The sequence below is a fragment of the Ambystoma mexicanum genome, chromosome 10 (genome assembly GCF_040938575.1).
Source record: "Ambystoma mexicanum isolate Mex_15411 chromosome 10, UKY_AmexF1_1, whole genome shotgun sequence".
Taxonomy (NCBI): Eukaryota; Metazoa; Chordata; class Amphibia; order Caudata; family Ambystomatidae; genus Ambystoma; species Ambystoma mexicanum.
In genome coordinates, this window is record NC_090932.1 from 1,133,992,672 (window position 1) to 1,134,007,005 (window position 14,334).

A 14,334-nucleotide genomic window follows, 5' to 3' on the forward strand; every position below is an offset into this window, starting at 1 on the left:
AAAACTCTTTTAGTCTCATAAACCTAAGTGTTTTCTTTAATAGTTCTACTTCAGCTGCGGTGTATGTGTGAGACACTTCTTTGTTTACTAGCGAGTGTATGTGTGAGACACTTCTTTGTTTACTAGCGAGTTTCATTACTGAGACGGTTCCTCTTGGAATGTGCCCGGTGTAGCGCCTCTGCTGACCAGCCTCTGATGGGGCTTGCAAAGCGCAGCGTGCCAGAAAGTTCCTTTCTGCAGACCGAAACTGTATGCTTCTGTCTCAGCGCCTGACCTCCAGTGAGCGGCGCTTCTGGATAGCTTCTTGCCAGACTGAGGTAGATTGGGCCTGCCAGATCCATGCAAGGTTTGCGCCTACGTGCTCGTGCTGCTCCTCTCCCAAGAGATACTTGTTAATGCGCCATTTTCGGCCCAAGCCACTTCTTCCTTAGTGAGGCTTTATTTAGAATTCCATGCCATTGACAATTAATTCTGGAATACTGTACAGAAAACCATTAAACAAGGAATCTTAACTGGTTTTCCTTGAAACTACTGCAATGTATGCAATATTCATAAACTTCCCAGTCTCTATAATGCTGCACTCCCACCAGATACTCTGGATCATTTCTCACGACGTTCAGTAAAGTGGAATTTCTTACTATTTCTCTTTGTGGGTCTAATTATCAGGAGAACATCAAAAGGGGATCAGTCCTCACTGAAATCAGATGCAAGTAAGTTTAGAATCCGAACTCCGGTTCCGTCTGAACCAATCCGGCCACATTCCCTCCCCCTCCATCTTGCCTTGGGAGAGGACAAGTCATCTGGAATGAAGGCAGTTGAGGAATATCTACTTGAAAGCATAAGGTCTCACTCGTACATACACACATCCATTCCCCACTAGTCCTCTTTCTAGAACTACCTACCCTAGCCAGTGAGCCCGGACAACTGCCATGGTAATAGTGTCTGGAGCACTGTGTGGAGCCCCTCTTCCATTTCAGTGGCAGCCATGGGCAGGCGAAAAAGCGAGAGTTGCAGAGGTACCTCAACGGCAGGAGCCTTGGTTAAGTGTTGGCCGCAGAGGATCGGAAGGGGTAGGGAGAGACAAGGAAAGCGGCATGGAGTGGGAGGGATGATGGCCTGTGGGTGTGTTCAGCATGCGGGTTGCTCAACACCCGGGCTTGGTTCGTGTGATTCAGCTGGGTTTGGAGCAATCGGATTGTCTGACGTACGTGCCCAGGATGCTAATATCTAAATTGACTTGCAGGATTGGAAAACACAAACATGTAAAACAAAACAAATGTGATCCATTGTTTTAGAAGGGGTGTGCCAGAGTAGGTGAAGATATATTCTTGAATGAAATGCATTGGTGGTAATTGAGACATTTGAAGTTGGGGCATTGGATCTCAATATGGAGACAAGGAGGAAAATAATGGACTAGGGTATAATTCGAATCCATGGGAATGGCCGGGTGAAAAGAAATGGTGAACTGAGCAAAGGGACGAGTATGACATGCTAAGTCTATATTCCCGTATGAAGAGTGGAGAGACTGGGAAACAATACATAGAAACCTAAAGCAAAGGGTAAACTTTCATCAACTGCTTTAGGTACTTGAACCTAACTGCCCTGATTAATAACCTGACGGCAGTGGCAGGCGGTGTCCCATGCATAGCTATCAGTGGTCTGCAGTGACTACGTAGAGCTGTAAGTGCTTCACGCCAAACTGAAAATAGCCTACATATAGCTAGGGGTACTATGGGACTAGGAACTCGTCTTAAAACATCAGGTTTATGCTACCATGGAAGTAGATTTATTCTCAATACATTTGCTGTGAAACAGAAGTTCTGATGCTCGTGGATCTTCTTAGAATCACATGCTGCGCGTATAGTCTGACATCTAATGGAAATCGAAAAAGAAAAAAAGAGTATTGCATCTTTCTTTTTCGAAAATCGAAAGGGGACGTCGACGTGAGCGTTACTGTAACACTATCTCTAACGTGATGTGTAGTTCACCCAAAATCCCTTACGCGTTGAGGTCCCTCAGATTGTTTTTTTTTCCACCAACCTATTCGGGCGCCTATGTGTAGCTCACAAGAGTTTTATATTGCTAACTTTGTCCCCACGACCTACGGTCGTCTAATCTCCTGACTAATCTTCTCAATGACTGCCTCGTGCATTTCCTGCCGCCGCCGACATCTACAACTGCTCGGCAAATGTTTCACCTGCTTGACGACTGCGTGGCCTCAGCCAGGCCCTTACAGTAGGGAGAGTGGGGCCCTGGGTTTATTCATTTCTAAGAATGTATTTCCTTTACCCCTCTCTTCTTGGTCTCGCTGTTGCTACCCTCTGCTATGGGGAGGACGCCCTTTAAATTTTGCCTGTCGTTTAACAAGTTTCCTTGGAAGGACGTCCATCGCTGATGCAATCATTGTCTTCCTCAACACTACGACGAGCGCTCATGCAAGGCCTGTAAGCTCTTTCGACCAAAAATGTTGAGATAGGCGCACTAAACGGTGGGCGGCCTACGCTATGCGGGCTGAAAGCTATTCCCCGGTTGGCGCCGTCACTTCGGACAACGCAGAATCTGTCAGCAGCCATGGCTCCGAATTGGAAGCCATTGACCTTTCAGCAGGCTCCCAAATGCTGTCCCCGTCATGGCTGGTCAAGACCCAGACTGGGATCGGGATCGGGTGGAGAATCAGGGCCCTTCGCTATCACCAACGCATACCCCTGACCCAGATGTCATCTGCCTAGATCACCCTTCTTCTCCTGCACAGAAGATTTAGTCACCTGTTGATGACCAGATGTTGTTTAATGCTATTTTAAAAAGAGCTGCATATAATTTCCAAATTGCAACACATGAGGCAGCTCCAGACTTAGACTTTGTGGAGGATATCCTCAGAGAAGGCTCCGACTAGTCAAGCCATCCCCCCTACAAAACTCTATAAAGAGGTGCTGGGCCCCTTTTTTATGTCCCAGTCTCTCACACGGGAGGTCAACCCGGGTTGGAAAATTATTACGCCCATTACCTTCCGACCCACTCTACATAAGGGGGGGTTATGCTACAACAGATTCCTTGGTGGTCACTACCGCTCGAGAAGGGTGGGGGTTCCCACTGTCTTCGAGGAAAGAACCTCAGGACAAAGACTGTAAAAAGCTGTATGCACTAGGTAAACGGGTCACCACCTCTGCGGTCTACTCCACAAGGATCACAAATAATACCACTCTCCTGGCAAGTTAGTTACGTCCAGTGGGGGCTAGTTCGGGATGGTCTTCTAGATGACCCAGAGCCCACCCAATAACGCCCGCTGGCGGTCGTGGCTGAAGGGAGACAAGTCACCCATAACCTATTGAAGAACACTCTGGACTCTGCTAAGACTGCTGTACACACCTTAGCCTAGGTGACTTTACTTAAGACATGCCTGTGTTAGGCAGAATCCTCTGCGGTGCCCTTTGGGACCACTACACACAATTAAGACTACAGGTGGCAATACAAGTTTTACCTTTTGGTACAAGCCTTTACTACTATGTCAGAGTGGTAGCACTGGCGGAGCAGCCAGGCTTATCTCAAGAGTATATGAGCAGTAGCAGAGATTACACAAAGGGACCACAATTACTGTGACTCAAGCAAACACTGACTCAAGGTTTCAGGTAGAAAAATATAAGTACATTTATTTTTAAACCATTCGTTATAAACACAACACTCTATTAATCTTCAATAAAAACCACACGTTAAATATACTACAACTAACCAATTCACTTTGTACAGTAAGTCTCAAGGTAAGTACCCTGTGTTTGAATGAACCAGTGTTATGAACAAAACCGTTACCTCGAATGCGATTGCGATCACTTTTTGACAGTTCGGTCTACTAAACAAATGCGTATCCGTGACATGAAATGCTGCCGGGGCAAAAACACACTTAGCACCTGAGATACCCAGAGGGAGTTGGAGACAAAAATCACAGGCAATATTTTGGTTAGGCAGGCAGAATCAAGAAACAGTCAGACAGGTCAGAGGTCAAGGGCCGGAGCCAGGGTCAAAAGACACCGGGGCCAGTTGCCGAAGATCACACGGTCAGACAGTTCACGATTCAACGTAGCCAAAAGTACTTTGATATTGTCAATGTTCAGAAGCAATAGTTATAAGAAGGAGGGAAGACAAGGGCAAGCCTTGGAAATGAAGAAAAAAGGGATTCACCCAGTTTCCTCAACAGAACACAGTACCTTGTTTCAGTGGTGCAGCTAGTGGCCTGGCAGTTGTTCATGTTGGTTTCCTGCAGACCCACGATTCCTGGAGCTTCGTGGTGAAGGAGGACGTCTGAAGGGGGTCTGCACCACACAGGGATGAAGCCGGCAGCAACAATAAGGAATAAAAGTTGCGCACCTTTAAAAACAGGAGAGGCTCTTAAGGTGGCTATCCGGACCACTACAGCAGTGTGCAGCGATTTCGACAACGGTCGAGGATCCTCTGGCTGTAGAAGATGAGCTGGTTATCCCCACCAAGCTCAAGGGAAGAAGTCTCCGGACTGGATCTTCTCTGAGTCGTTGAAGGGCAGATAGCTCAGGACTGCAGCAGGGCTTCACCGAGACAGGGTAGTTGCAGCCATCGTTCTCTCCGCTTCTCTTCGGTTCCTTGTAGTTCCAGTGGCAACTCTCTGACTTCTAGCCCAAGAGACCTGCCTTTTATGCGAAAACCTCCCATTCACGCAGCCTGGCTGTCAATCACCCAGCAAGGGGGTTGTCCAGCCCGGACAACTACCCTGGCCAATCATGCCAAAGTGCGACTTGGGTTTCCCAGGATACCCTGTGCAGGGGGTGACTACACCCCTCCCTCACATTCAGCCCACCTAGACACCCAGGCGCCTTGAGGAGGGCTACTGGGCAGAAGCTTGCCAAAAGACAGTGAACAAAGACGGCAAACCTAGTTTGCAGCGCAAAGTAAAACACAAGAAGAATGTATGTTCGAGGCTAATATAATAGCCAAGAACAGTACCACGTTTATCTAATATAATCACGGTAGAAAAGTTAGGGTAGATACCACTGCCACCAGCCAAGTCTAAATGTTAAAAGAGCGAAACAATGCTGTAGGAGGTACAGATACAAAGGGATACGAGTTAACCCTTTCCAGTACTCCATGGAAGATGGGGTATACTGGATCTGTGGTAGATTAAGTGAAGTTAATGGTAACTTTACCCTTTTCTGGGGGACAGTAGTCGCCTCTGAAATGGAGTCGAGGGAAGTCTCAAAGACAACCCTGTGCCACGGCACTGAAGGTGCTGTGTGACGCACAAAAAGAAGGGGGCTACTGAAGTGGTGTACTTCAGAGTCCACAATCACAAAAACAGGTAGAAACACATAGCAAAACCCAGGTAAGAGTGGGGGAAAAGCTCTCACTCTTACCAAGTGAAAAAAAATAAACTCCAGAAGTCCAGCAAAGCTGCTGGGGGACTCACTAGGTGTGGGAAATTAGCTATTAATGAGAATTCTCCCAAACAGCCTGGTTGAAGAACTCCTGTCATGACCCTCGCCCAAAACCCCCTCTGGCAAACCCTTTGGCCAGGTGGAGTCAGGACTCGGGCCTCTAGAGCCTGGCATCCTCTTCAAAAGCCATCATGGGGCCAGTCCTGGTGCCTATGGCGCCAGGCTCATACACCATGAAAAACAATGTGCTTGGGAACTACTTTATTGTATAGTCAGCCAACATGGAGGCATCCACATAGCTTGGTACCTAAGAACCAAGCTATGCGGTCTAGTGATTTGGGTGTGGTAGCCTAGGGACTACTTTACCTGGACTAATTTGTTGGGGCTATTTAAACCACACCCGAGCGAGACAACACGCTTCGCGTTACTTTGCAGCTTTCAACGTGACGCTCACCGTGTCCAGCTATTCCCTTGAACCTAGGAGAAGCAGAACCTGCAAGGAGACAAAAGGAACATCATTAGCAGCAGCATCTTACCTGCAGTCTTCATCTTTAAACACTCGCAGCTACTGAGAACAGCTTCCTTGAATCTGCACGCCTCCCGGACAGAACGACCTGAAAGAGGAAGATGGAGGCAACATTAAAGAAAGCAGTAGAGACATTTACAAATTACGAACTGCTCAAAAGGCTTACCTGGCTGGTCGCCTCTCGGCTGGCACCACTCCGGACATAGGAAAGAGAAAAGAAAATGGGCGAACCCTCTTTTTTAGGGGGCCTGACTCGAGAGGGTTGAGAAGTATACAGATACGTGGGGGTAGAGTCAAAGGCTTCCCAAGCCAATAGCGTGACAGGAGGTCGCTATAGCCTTGCAAAAGGAGCTAGATAACTGCTAACTCAGAACAAAGAATCACCGTGGATGAATAAAACATTATAAATTTATTAAACAGGAAGACATTTTTGTGCCATAATCTGGCATATATGCATACATTAAATCTGCATTGTGAAGGATTAGTATACAGTGGTGACAGTCTATTTTATGTGTTGTTTTATATCACAACACATTGACGTTGTCGACACTTAAGTTTGTGTTTCTGGTTCGGTTGATAGCTGACAAGGGCAGAAGCTGATAGAGATGGAAAAGCGCTGCACTGAAAATACCGAACTGTCTTCAGGACTTGGAGGTCGAGTTCAGACCGGATGAATGAGTGTGATGTCGTCCTATGGTAAAAGAGGCTGTGTTAAAAACGGTGAGAATAGAGTATCCACTAATGGTGAGAAGGGCAAGGCAAACGGACCTACCATGTGGACGTTGATAGGCGCCATGGCTGTTTGAGTGAATAGCGGCTGCTGGAGTTAGCGGCCGGGGGGGGACGATCTGCAAATGTCAGAGGCCCCAGTCTAAGTAAAAGAAGGTCAAAAAATTGATACGAAATAATCATAAGGCAGTGGCTACAACAAGGACTAACTCGTGCTGCTATGTCCAGTGAGCGGCCGTGACTCAGAGTTTGTAGATGAGGAGTGCTCGAGTCAACAAGTGAGTGGGAGTTGCAGTACTGATAATTAGTGGGGAGTCCGTGACTGCGTGGTGCTGGGATATGCAGGTGGTGTACAGAGGTACCTAGCCTAAGTACAGAGGACAAAACCACGAGTGAAACGTTGGGATATGGTTGTGACCAGAGAAGGTGGTACCAGCAGCGCGGGGAATTACGGATCTTACCTGTACGTGAGACAGGAAAAAGAGCTGTGTCACTGCTGTCGGTTGCGCTGGACTGACTGCGCATGTCAGGAGTTTAAAACGAGGCCGTAGTGCCTGCAGGGACTGCGCATGCGTCTGGGGATAGTGTAAGGGGTGGGAGCAGTCGCACTGAATGCGTCGGTATGCACGTATATTTAGGTCATGTGTATATTGGTGCGTGCACTGAAAGAGTCATGAATTGATCATGGGCGAAAAAATTAATTAATATTGGCACCATTTGCAACATGCATTATTATTCCATGAAATATCCATGAGGAAATCAAGTTAAAGGCTATTGAGCGAATATTGTCGAGTCGCTAGGTACATGTTACATACAATGCTGGCACTGCAAAATTACAAAACATGTGTTGCAGTAAAGCGACGTGAGTCATCAATAACATAGTTACCAGAAAAAACAGTTCAAAATTTCTGTATCGTTTCTGTGCTGGTAAATTAAGGACATGACTATACAACAGTAATGAAAGGAGTCATGGGTTGCAGTAAATCACAGACAAGTGCCAGAAAAAAATGAATCACGAAAAAAGATAGGAAATTGTTACAGGTGTGACCAGAACATCATGGATGTATACAAAAGAAAAACCTATTTGAAAAACCTCAGGGAGACTGACAGTTGGAGGGAGCTTGTTCTGGTAGTGGAAGAAAGCCCATGGGAATTTAAGTGGGTCAGAGCACAGGGGGGTGAACCGCACTTTTACTTATTAAAGAACAGGTTCCATTCGATGGAGATGTTAAGACCCTGTCTTACAGAGTCCAGACGATAAATCCATTTTTGCTCGAGTTTACGAAGGGCAAGATCCCTGTTGCCTCCGCGGAAGGGGTTGCCTACTGTTTGCAATATTGCCCAGAAGATGTCGTTGTGAGTGTGATTCATCATCTTGAAATGTGCCACTAGTGGTTTGTCTTCTGTTTGGTTTCGTACGCTGGAGCGGTGTTCACAGATCCGTTGTCGAATTTCTCTCTTGGATTTGCCTATGTAAATAAGATCACAGGGGCATTTGATGATATATACGGACCATTTGGTTTTGCAGTTGGTAAATGAGTTAAAGGTCCACTGTTTTCCTTTCAGATCAATGGTCTTGAGGTTAGCCGTGAGGTTACAGACGGAACAATTGCCGCATTTGAAGTGGCCTTTGACGGGTGGGAGGTTCCACAGTGTGGTTTGGGTACTGTCTGGGGCATCTCCTTCTGTGTACGTATGTACAAGTCGGTCTTTCAGGTTGCGACTTCGTTTGAAGGCAAATCTTGGTTTTTCCGGTTTAAAAGATTCTGTTTGTAGCTTGTCCCAGTGTTTTAGAACTGCCTTTTTAATTGAGTTACTCAAGGGGGTGAAAGTGGTGACGCAAGTCATTTTAGAGTTGGATTGATCTCTGACGGTGGGAGTGAGGCAGGCCTTGCGAGTAGTATGTTTGACTCTTTTTCTAGCTTGACGAATGATGTGGCTGGGGTATCCCCGTTCTTTTAGACGGGTAGCGAGTTCTTTACTCTTAGATTCGTATTCAGTTAATGTAGAGCAATTACGTCTGATGCGTAAGAATTGGCCATAGGGTAAGTTGGTTTTCAACCCTAGAGGGTGGAAGCTGGAGTACTCTAGTAGAGTGTTTTTGGATGTGGGTTTACGATATAAAGTGGTGCTGAGTGAATGGTTTGGATTCTTGGATATTGTTAGATCCAGAAAAGGAATCTGATGCTGACTATAATCCATGGTAAATTTAATGCACTCGTTTTGTGAGTTTAACCACAACAAGAACACATGAAGATTGTCTTCGGTCCCTTTCCAAATCATGAACACGTCATCAATATATCTTAGCCAACATCCGATCGAGTCTTTGAAGGTATTGTGTATGTTGTAGATGGAGTTCTTCTCAAAAGTGTCCATGAACAAGTTGGCCACGTCCGGGGCGAAAGTAGCCCCCATGCTAGTCCCGTGGCATTGTTGGTAAAAAGAGTGTTTGAAAATGAAGTAGTTTTCTGTGAGAGCTAGGCGGGTGCACTCAAGGAGAAAGGCGGTGGGTGGATCTCTTGTTATCCTGTCGTCTAGGTAAGTTTGGAGGACTTTTAGACATTCCATTTGCGGGATGCTCGTGTAGAGGGACTCAACGTCTAGGGTTACTAAAAAGTCATTTTGTTCGACTTTCGTTGTATCCAGTTTCTTTATCATAGCCGTGGTGTCTTGGATGTAGGAGGGCATCTTGCTGATAAAGGGCCGTAGGAAGTGATCCACATAGATAGATAAAGGCTCCAGGACTGATCCGATACCGGCCACGATAGGTCTCCCTGGAGGGTTGGTTATGTTTTTGTGGATTTTAGGGAGCAGATAAAATGCTGGAATAATGGGATGGTTGTTGACTAGGAAAGCTTTTTCATCCTCGTCGATCCAACCTTCGTCGTGTGCGTAACGCATCAGACTGATGACTTCCGACAGGATCCTTGACGTAGGGTTGACCGGTATCTGTCTGTAGAACTTAGTGTTCGAAAGTTGCCTTGTTACTTCCGTGTCGTATAGGGTGTTGCTCCAGAGGACGATACCGCCGCCCTTGTCTGCCGGTTTGATGAGAAACTGTTTGTTACTTTCTAATGATTTGAGGGCCAACCTCTGTTGGGTCGAGAGGTTATTCCTAAAGTGGGTTTGTTTGTTGAAAATGTTTCGCATTTCTAAGAGGATGCGATTCTCAAACGATAGGATCTCTGGACAAACCATGGAAGAGAGGGGGGTGAAAGTGGATGGTGGTTTAAGGCCTGTTGATTTTGGCAGTTCTTTTTCAGGGCTATCTCTGAAAAAATAGCGTAGTCGGATGGTTCGAAAGAATTTGCGTAATTCAACCTCAGTGGTGAACATGTCAGCGCGAGAACTCGGAATGAATGTTAGGCCTTTACTGAGAACATTGATTTCGTGGGAGGACAAGATGTGGTCGCTGAGATTGAAAATTGGGATCACCATGTTTGTTGTGCGCGTGGGGTCCAATTCCGTGTGCGCATGGGATGCTGGCCTTGGTATCGGGGTCTGCCCCGTTGTCCTCTCCCCTGAAAACTTGAGGATTGTTGGGGATTTGCAGGCCCTGTTGTACTTGAGTCTGAATCGCTGCTATTGGGGCTGTTGGAGAAAGTGACAAATTTGTTCCTTTGTTGTCTCCGTGGGTTTTGTCTATTGTTTGATGCCTGTGAGTTCTGTTGATTGTAAAAGCCTGGGACTAAATAAGGATAAGTTTTTTCCTCTTTATAGTTTTTTATATCATTTTGTAGTTTCCACAATTTTTTGTCGATTGTGAACTTTTGAAATTTCTTTATTTCCTCTTCTATCTTGTCCAGGTGTGTCTTTATCTCTGGTATTACAGATTCGTTTTTGATTTTGTCCTCGAGGATTTTGAGTTCTTCGTTTTGTTTCTTGGTTTCCTCGTCGGCTGTTTCAATTACTAGGATGACCCAGTCTCGGGAGCATTTGTTGCCAACACCGCTAAACTTAGTCATAAATCTGGGGTTGTCTAAAAAAACCCGAGGTATATTCTTCACTTGTAGACCTTCGGGAATAACGCCAGCTTTCAGGTACTCTAGCATGAGTTGGCCATGTGATTCCGTGCGTGTAAGTTTCTTCTTTTTTTGTAATAGGATGTCCAAGTCATTTAGTGCCGGATCTTTCACCGGTGCCGCTGGTGTGGTAGTTACACCGAGTAGCGAAGGGGTGTCTAAAAGTTTTTTATACAGATCATCGGAGAAGCTGACAATATTTACTTTCTCCATTTAATGTCTGTCAAATAAATGTTGCCCAACAACCAAGGGTTGTCCAAAGGGAAGAGAAAAGAAAATGGGCGAACCCTCTTTTTTAGGGGGCCTGACTCGAGAGGGTTGAGAAGTATACAGATACGTGGGGGTAGAGTCAAAGGCTTCCCAAGCCAATAGCGTGACAGGAGGTCGCTATAGCCTTGCAAAAGGAGCTAGATAACTGCTAACTCAGAACAAAGAATCACCGTGGATGAATAAAACATTATAAATTTATTAAACAGGAAGACATTTTTGTGCCATAATCTGGCATATATGCATACATTAAATCTGCATTGTGAAGGATTAGTATACAGTGGTGACAGTCTATTTTATGTGTTGTTTTATATCACAACACATTGACGTTGTCGACACTTAAGTTTGTGTTTCTGGTTCGGTTGATAGCTGACAAGGGCAGAAGCTGATAGAGATGGAAAAGCGCTGCACTGAAAATACCGAACTGTCTTCAGGACTTGGAGGTCGAGTTCAGACCGGATGAATGAGTGTGATGTCGTCCTATGGTAAAAGAGGCTGTGTTAAAAACGGTGAGAATAGAGTATCCACTAATGGTGAGAAGGGCAAGGCAAACGGACCTACCATGTGGACGTTGATAGGCGCCATGGCTGTTTGAGTGAATAGCGGCTGCTGGAGTTAGCGGCCGGGGGGGGACGATCTGCAAATGTCAGAGGCCCCAGTCTAAGTAAAAGAAGGTCAAAAAATTGATACGAAATAATCATAAGGCAGTGGCTACAACAAGGACTAACTCGTGCTGCTATGTCCAGTGAGCGGCCGTGACTCAGAGTTTGTAGATGAGGAGTGCTCGAGTCAACAAGTGAGTGGGAGTTGCAGTACTGATAATTAGTGGGGAGTCCGTGACTGCGTGGTGCTGGGATATGCACATATCATCATATATACACATGACCTAAATATACGTGCATACCGACGCATTCAGTGCGACTGCTCCCACCCCTTACACTATCCCCAGACGCATGCGCAGTCCCTGCAGGCACTACGGCCTCGTTTTAAACTCCTGACATGCGCAGTCAGTCCAGCGCAACCGACAGCAGTGACACAGCTCTTTTTCCTGTCTCACGTACAGGTAAGATCCGTAATTCCCCGCGCTGCTGGTACCACCTTCTCTGGTCACAACCATATCCCAACGTTTCACTCGTGGTTTTGTCCTCTGTACTTAGGCTAGGTACCTCTGTACACCACCTGCATATCCCAGCACCACGCAGTCACGGACTCCCCACTAATTATCAGTACTGCAACTCCCACTCACTTGTTGACTCGAGCACTCCTCATCTACAAACTCTGAGTCACGGCCGCTCACTGGACATAGCAGCACGAGTTAGTCCTTGTTGTAGCCACTGCCTTATGATTATTTCGTATCAATTTTTTGACCTTCTTTTACTTAGACTGGGGCCTCTGACATTTGCAGATCGTCCCCCCCCGGCCGCTAACTCCAGCAGCCGCTATTCACTCAAACAGCCATGGCGCCTATCAACGTCCACATGGTAGGTCCGTTTGCCTTGCCCTTCTCACCATTAGTGGATACTCTATTCTCACCGTTTTTAACACAGCCTCTTTTACCATAGGACGACATCACACTCATTCATCCGGTCTGAACTCGACCTCCAAGTCCTGAAGACAGTTCGGTATTTTCAGTGCAGCGCTTTTCCATCTCTATCAGCTTCTGCCCTTGTCAGCTATCAACCGAACCAGAAACACAAACTTAAGTGTCGACAACGTCAATGTGTTGTGATATAAAACAACACATAAAATAGACTGTCACCACTGTATACTAATCCTTCACAATGCAGATTTAATGTATGCATATATGCCAGATTATGGCACAAAAATGTCTTCCTGTTTAATAAATTTATAATGTTTTATTCATCCACGGTGTTTCTTTGTTCTGAGTTAGCAGTTATCTAGCTCCTTTTGCAAGGCTATAGCGACCTCCTGTCACGCTATTGGCTTGGGAAGCCTTTGACTCTACCCCCACGTATCTGTATACTTCTCAACCCTCTCGAGTCAGGCCCCCTAAAAAAGAGGGTTCGCCCATTTTCTTTTCTCTTCCCTTTGGACAACCCTTGGTTGTTGGGCAACATTTATTTGACAGACATTAAATGGAGAAAGTAAATATTGTCAGCTTCTCCGATGATCTGTATAAAAAACTTTTAGACACCCCTTCGCTACTCGGTGTAACTACCACACCAGCGGCACCGGTGAAAGATCCGGCACTAAATGACTTGGACATCCTATTACAAAAAAAGAAGAAACTTACACGCACGGAATCACATGGCCAACTCATGCTAGAGTACCTGAAAGCTGGCGTTATTCCCGAAGGTCTACAAGTGAAGAATATACCTCGGGTTTTTTTAGACAACCCCAGATTTATGACTAAGTTTAGCGGTGTTGGCAACAAATGCTCCCGAGACTGGGTCATCCTAGTAATTGAAACAGCCGACGAGGAAACCAAGAAACAAAACGAAGAACTCAAAATCCTCGAGGACAAAATCAAAAACGAATCTGTAATACCAGAGATAAAGACACACCTGGACAAGATAGAAGAGGAAATAAAGAAATTTCAAAAGTTCACAATCGACAAAAAATTGTGGAAACTACAAAATGATATAAAAAACTATAAAGAGGAAAAAACTTATCCTTATTTAGTCCCAGGCTTTTACAATCAACAGAACTCACAGGCATCAAACAATAGACAAAACCCACGGAGACAACAAAGGAACAAATTTGTCACTTTCTCCAACAGCCCCAATAGCAGCGATTCAGACTCAAGTACAACAGGGCCTGCAAATCCCCAACAATCCTCAAGTTTTCAGGGGAGAGGACAACGGGGCAGACCCCGATACCAAGGCCAGCATCCCATGCGCACACGGAATTGGACCCCACGCGCACAACAAACATGGTGATCCCAATTTTCAATCTCAGCGACCACATCTTGTCCTCCCACGAAATCAATGTTCTCAGTAAAGGCCTAACATTCATTCCGAGTTCTCGCGCTGACATGTTCACCACTGAGGTTGAATTACGCAAATTCTTTCGAACCATCCGACTACGCTATTTTTTCAGAGATAGCCCTGAAAAAGAACTGCCAAAATCAACAGGCCTTAAACCACCATCCACTTTCACCCCCCTCTCTTCCATGGTTTGTCCAGAGATCCTATCGTTTGAGAATCGCATCCTCTTAGAAATGCGAAACATTTTCAACAAACAAACCCACTTTAGGAATAACCTCTCGACCCAACAGAGGTTGGCCCTCAAATCATTAGAAAGTAACAAACAGTTTCTCATCAAACCGGCAGACAAGGGCGGCGGTATCGTCCTCTGGAGCAACACCCTATACGACACGGAAGTAACAAGGCAACTTTCGAACACTAAGTTCTACAGACAGATACCGGTCAAC

The 14,334-nt window shown here is 45.9% G+C and overlaps 1 protein-coding gene across 2 annotated transcripts in view; it reads left to right on the plus strand.

Annotated features, from left to right (window-relative positions):
- TMEM150A (transmembrane protein 150A) overlaps window positions 1-14,334 on the plus strand; it is a 223,193-nt gene that overhangs the window by 99,090 nt on the left and 109,769 nt on the right. The gene's annotated exons all lie outside the window — the stretch shown is intronic.